Source organism: Gadus macrocephalus, chromosome 9 (genome assembly GCF_031168955.1).
Source record: "Gadus macrocephalus chromosome 9, ASM3116895v1".
Lineage (NCBI taxonomy): Eukaryota > Metazoa > Chordata > Actinopteri > Gadiformes > Gadidae > Gadus > Gadus macrocephalus.
In genome coordinates, this window is record NC_082390.1 from 2,489,630 (window position 1) to 2,496,455 (window position 6,826).

A 6,826-nucleotide genomic window follows, 5' to 3' on the forward strand; every position below is an offset into this window, starting at 1 on the left:
TTATGTTTTTTTTCATGACGACCAATAAAAAACGACAGTGTTACCCCTTATGTTTTTTTCATGACAACCAATAAAAAAACAACAGTGTTACCCCGTATGTTTTTTTTCATGACGACCAATAAAAAACGACAGTGTTACCGCTTATGTTTTATTTCATGACGACCAATAAAAAAACAACAGTGTTACCCCTTATGTTTTTTTTCATGACGACCAATAAAAAAACAACAGTGTTACCCCTTATGTTTTTTTTCATGACGACCAATAAAAAACGACAGTGTTACCCCTTATGTTTTTTTCATGACGACCAATAAAAAAACAACTGTGTTACCCCTCATGTTTTTTTTCATGATGACCAATAAAAAAACAACAGTGTTACCCCTTGTGTTTTTTTTCATGACGACCAATAAAAAACAACAGTGTTACCCCTTATGTTTTTTTTCATGACGACCAATAAAAAACGACAGTGTTACCCCTTATGTTGTTTTCATGACAACCAATAAAAAAACAACAGTGTTACCGCTTATGTTTTATTTCATGACGACCAATAAAAAAACAACAGTGTTACCCCTTATGTTTTTTTTCATGACGACCAATAAAAAAACAACAGTGTTACCCCTTATGTTTTTTTTCATGACGACCAATAAAAAACAACAGTGTTACCCCTTATGTTTTTTTTCATGACGACAAATAAAAAACGACAGTGTTACTCCTTATGTTTCTTTTCATGACGACCAATAAAAAACGACAGTGTTACCCCTTATGTTTTTTTTCATGACGACCAATAAAAAACAACAGTGTTACCCCTTATGTTTTTTTCATGACGACCAATAAAAAACGACAGTGTTACCCCTTATGTTTTTTTCATGACAACCAATAAAAAAACAACAGTGTTACCCCGTATGTTTTTTTTCATGACGACCAATAAAAAACGACAGTGTTACCGCTTATGTTTTATTTCATGACGACCAATAAAAAACGACAGTGTTACTCCTTATGTTTTTTTTCATGACGACCAATAAAAAACAACAGTGTTACCCCTTATGTTTTTTTTTATGACGACCAATAAAAAACGACAGTGTTACCCCTTATGTTGTTTTCATGACAACCAATAAAAAAACAACAGTGTTACCGCTTATGTTTTATTTCATGACGACCAATAAAAAAACAACAGTGTTACCCCTTATGTTTTTTTTCATGACGACCAATAAAAAAACAACAGTGTTACCCCTTATGTTTTTTTTCATGACGACCAATAAAAAACGACAGTGTTACTCCTTATGTTTTTTTTCATGACGACCAATAAAAAACGACAGTGTTACCCCTTATGTTTTTTTTCATGACGACCAATAAAAAACAACAGTGTTACCCCTTATGTTTTTTTCATGACGACCAATTAAAAAACAACAGTGTTACCCCTTATGTTTTTTTTCATGACGACCAATAAAAAACGACAGTGTTACCCCTTATGTTTTTTTTCATGACGACCAATAAAAAACGACAGTGTTACCCCTTATGTTTTTTTCATGACGACCAATAAAAAAACAACTGTGTTACCCCTTATGTTTTTTTTCATGACGACCAATAAAAAACGACAGTGTTACCCCTTATGTTTTTTTCATGACGACCAATAAAAAAACAACTGTGTTACCCCTCATGTTTTTTTTCATGATGACCAATAAAAAAACAACAGTGTTACCCCTTGTGTTTTTTTTCATGACGACCAATAAAAAACAACAGTGTTACCCCTTATGTTTTTTTTCATGACGACCAATAAAAAACGACAGTGTTACCCCTTATGTTGTTTTCATGACAACCAATAAAAAAACAACAGTGTTACCGCTTATGTTTTATTTCATGACGACCAATAAAAAAACAACAGTGTTACCCCTTATGTTTTTTTTCATGACGACCAATAAAAAAACAACAGTGTTACCCCTTATGTTTTTTTTCATGACGACCAATAAAAAACAACAGTGTTACCCCTTATGTTTTTTTTCATGACGACAAATAAAAAACGACAGTGTTACTCCTTATGTTTTTTTTCATGACGACCAATAAAAAACGACAGTGTTACCCCTTATGTTTTTTTTCATGACGACCAATAAAAAACAACAGTGTTACCCCTTATGTTTTTTTCATGACGACCAATAAAAAAACAACAGTGTTACCCCTTATGTTTTTTTTCATGACGACCAATAAAAAACGACAGTGTTACCCCTTATGTTTTTTTTCATGACGACCAATAAAAAACGACAGTGTTACCCCTTATGTTTTTTTCATGACGACCAATAAAAAAACAACTGTGTTACCCCTCATGTTTTTTTTCATGACGACCAATAAAAAAACAACAGTGTTACCCCTTATGTTTTTTTTCATGACGACCAATAAAAAACGACAGTGTTACCCCTTATGTTTTTTTCATGACAACCAATAAAAAAACAACAGTGTTACCCCTTATGTTTTTTTTCATGATGACCAATAAAAAAACAACAGTGTTACCCCTTATGTTCTTTTTCATGATGACCAATAAAAAAACAACAGTGTTACCCCTTATGTTTTTTTTCATGACGACCAATAAAAAACGACAGTGTTACCCCTTATGTTTTTTTCATGTCAACCAATAAAAAAACAACAGTGTTACCCCTTATGTTTTTTTTCATGACGACCAATAAAAAAACAACAGTGTTACCCCTTATGTTCTTTTTCATGACGACCATTAAAAAAACAACAGTGTTACCCCTTATGTTTTTTTTCATGACAACCAATAAAAAACGACAGTGTTACCCCTTATGTTTTTTTCATGACAACCAATAAAAAAACAACAGTGTTACCCCTTATGTTTTTTTTCATGACGACCAATAAAAAACGACAGTGTTACCCCTTATGTTTTTTTTCATGACGACCAATAAAAAACGACAGTGTTACCCCTTATGTTTTTTTCATGACGACCAATAAAAAAACAACAGTGTTACCCCTTATGTTTTTTTTCATGACGACCAATAAAAAACGACAGTGTTACCCCTTATGTTTTTTTCATGACAACCAATAAAAAAACAACAGTGTTACCCCTTATGTTTTTTTTCATGATGACCAATAAAAAAACAACAGTGTTACCCCTTATGTTCTTTTTCATGATGACCAATAAAAAAACAACAGTGTTACCCCTTATGTTTTTTTCATGACGACCAATAAAAAACGACAGTGTTACCCCTAATGTTTTTTTCATGACAACCAATAAAAAAACAACAGTGTTACCCCTTATGTTTTTTTTCATGACGACCAATAAAAAAACAACAGTGTTACCCCTTATGTTCTTTTTCATGACGACCATTAAAAAAACAACAGTGTTACCCCTTATGTTCTTTTTCATGATGACCAATAAAAAACAACAGTGTTACCCCTTATGTTTTTTTTCATGACGACCAATAAAAAACGACAGTGTTACCCCTTTTGTTTTTTTCATGGCGACCAATAAAAAAACAACAGTGTTACCGCTTATGTTCTTTTTCATGATGACCAATAAAAAACAACAGTGTTACCCCTTATGTTTTTTTTCATGACGACCAATAAAAAACGACAGTGTTACCCCTTTTGTTTTTTTCATGGCGACCAATAAAAAAACAACAGTGTTACCGCTTATGTTTTATTACCCCTTTTGTTTTTTTCATGGCAACCAATAAAAAAACAACAGTGTTACCGCTTATGTTTTATTTCATGACGACCAATAAAAAAACAACAGTGTTACCCCTTATGTTTTTTTTCATGACGACCAATAAAAAAACAACAGTGTTACCCCTTATGTTTTTTTTCATGGCAACCAATAAAAAAACAACAGTGTTACCGCTTATGTTTTATTTCATGACGACCAATAAAAAAACAACAGTGTTACCCCTTATGTTTTTTTTCATGACGACCAATAAAAAAACAACAGTGTTACCCCTTATGTTTTTTTTCATGACGACCAAAAAAAAACAACAGTGTTACCCCTTATGTTTTTTTTCATGACGACCAATAAAAAACGACAGTGTTACCCCTTTTGTTTTTTTACCCCTTTTGTTTTTTTCATGGCAACCAATAAAAAAACAACAGTGTTACCGCTTATGTTTTATTTCATGACGACCAATAAAAAAACAACAGTGTTACCCCTTATGTTTTTTTTCATGACGACCAATAAAAAAACAACAGTGTTACCCCTTATGTTTTTTTTCATGGCAACCAATAAAAAAACAACAGTGTTACCGCTTATGTTTTATTTCATGACGACCAATAAAAAAACAACAGTGTTACCCCTTATGTTTTTTTTCATGACGACCAATAAAAAAACAACAGTGTTACCCCTTATGTTTTTTTTCATGACGACCAAAAAAAAACAACAGTGTTACCCCTTATGTTTTTTTTCATGACGACCAATAAAAAACGACAGTGTTACCCCTTTTGTTTTTTTCATGGCGACCAATAAAAAAACGACAGTGTTACCCCTTATGTTTTTTTCATGACGACCAATAAAAAAACAACAGTGTTACCCCTTATGTTTTTTTTCATGACGACCAATAAAAAACGACAGTGTTACCCCTTATGTTTTTTTTCATGACGACCAATAAAAAACAACAGTGTTACCCCTTATGTTTTTTTTCATGACGACCAATAAAAAACAACAGTGTTACCCCCTATGGTTTTTTTCATGACGACCAATAAAAAAACAACAGTGTTGCCCCTTATGTTTTTTTCCATGACGACCAATAAAAAAACGACAGCGTTGTGACGACCATGACGACCAATAAAAAACAACAGTTACCCCTTATGTTTTTTTTCATGACGACCAATAAAAAACAACAGTGTTACCCCTTATGTTTTTTTTCATGACGACCAATAAAAAACAACAGTTACCCCTTATGTTTTTTTTCATGACGACCAATAAAAAACAACAGTGTTACCCCTTATGTTTTTTTTCATGACGACCAATAAAAAACGACAGTGTTACCCCCTATGGTTTTTTTCATGACGACCAAAGAAAAACGACAGTGTCACCCCTCATATTTCATTTGATAAAAACGACAGTGTTACCCCCTATGTTTTAATGGAAAATATCGACTGTGTTACCCCTTATGTTTTTTTCATGACGACCAATAAAAAAACAACAGTGTTACCCCTTATGTTTTTTTTCATGACGACCAATAAAAAACGACCGTGTTACCCCTTATGTTTTTTTTCATGACGACCAATAAAAAACAACAGTGTTACCCCTTATGTTTTTTTCATGACAACCAATATAAAAACAACAGTGTTACCCCTTATGTTTTTTTCCATGACGACCAATAAAAAACGACAGTGTTACCCCTTATGTTTTTTTCATGACAACCAATAAAAAAACAACAGTGTTACCCCTTATGTTTTTTTTCATGACAACCAATAAAAAAAAAACAGTGTTAACCCTTATGGTTTTTTTCATGACGACCAAAGAAAAACGACAGTGTCACCCCTCCTATTTCATTTGATAAAAACGACAGTGTTACCCCCCATGTTTTGATGGAAAATATCGACAGTGTTAGCCCTTATGATTTTTCATGACGACCAATAAAAAACAACAGTGTCACCCCTTATGGTTTTTTTCATGACGACCAATAAAAAACAAGTGTTACCCCTTATGGTTTTTTTCATGACGACCTAAAAAAAATGACAGTGTCACCCCTCATGTTACATTTGATTGAAACGACAGTGTTACCCCTTGTGTTTTATTTCATGACGACCAAAGAAAAACAAGTGTTACCCCCTATGTTTTATTTGATAAATATCGACAGTTACCCCTTTTGTTTTTTTCATGACGACCAATTAAAAACAACAGTGTTCCCACCTGCAGGACTTCATTATTCCGTTTCGTCCTCTTTGACCCCTCCGTCCATCAACAGCTGTCTTCTTTCCATCCCCGTTTATCCATATCTAAAGCTGAAACTCATTGCAAACATTTTGTTCATCCGTTTGTCCGAGGAAATACAACACCAGCAACTCTCACGACCAGTGGCGGTGGGTCAATAGGGGGCGCTAGGGCGACGCCCCTCCGTGAAATATTCACTTGAATATATCTGCCAACTATTAATAAACTATTATCATTACGAAATCAATCAAAAAAACTACATAGCGTTTGTCCTCGATTAATTGTGTGACATGCTTGTCTATGCCAGCAAACATTTATATGCGTCTGAACGTCAATGATTTGGGCTAGGCTAGTTATTGGTCATTTAGACACACGTCTAACTGATCACTGTTTTGATTGTTTGATTGTTTTGTTTCGTCTTGTTTTTGTTTTAATTATTTTTTATTTATGTTTATTTATTTATTTTCCACAATGTCTTGTTTTTTAAACGATTTATGATGACTAAATGCTCTGTAAGGTGACCTTGGGTGTCTTGAAAGGCGCCTCTAAATTAAATGTATTATTATTATTCGAAATAAAGCCCTCCTCCAAGTCAGGAGCGCCGGCCACGTTGAAGTCAATGTAAGCTCACTAACTTTTTGCTGTCTATCAAGCAGAGACAGCTTTTCATTGGCGCACCAGTGTTCGCCCTCGGGTCGCACCAGTGTGCGCCCCAGGCCAATGGTATCGCTTTTCTTTTTTGTTATCACCATATGACTGGACAATTCAGCGAATCGATCAAATAGGCTACCTCCCTCAGCAGCATTCGCGCACCACAACTACATGTAGAGAAGAGATAGATCGCTAACTAGCAGAGTTGTAAGCACTTTTCCACCCTTTTCAGTGGAGGAATTGGACTCCCCAAGCAATGTTATACTTAAAAGGAGCAAGTCAATTACATATTAATTTAGTCTT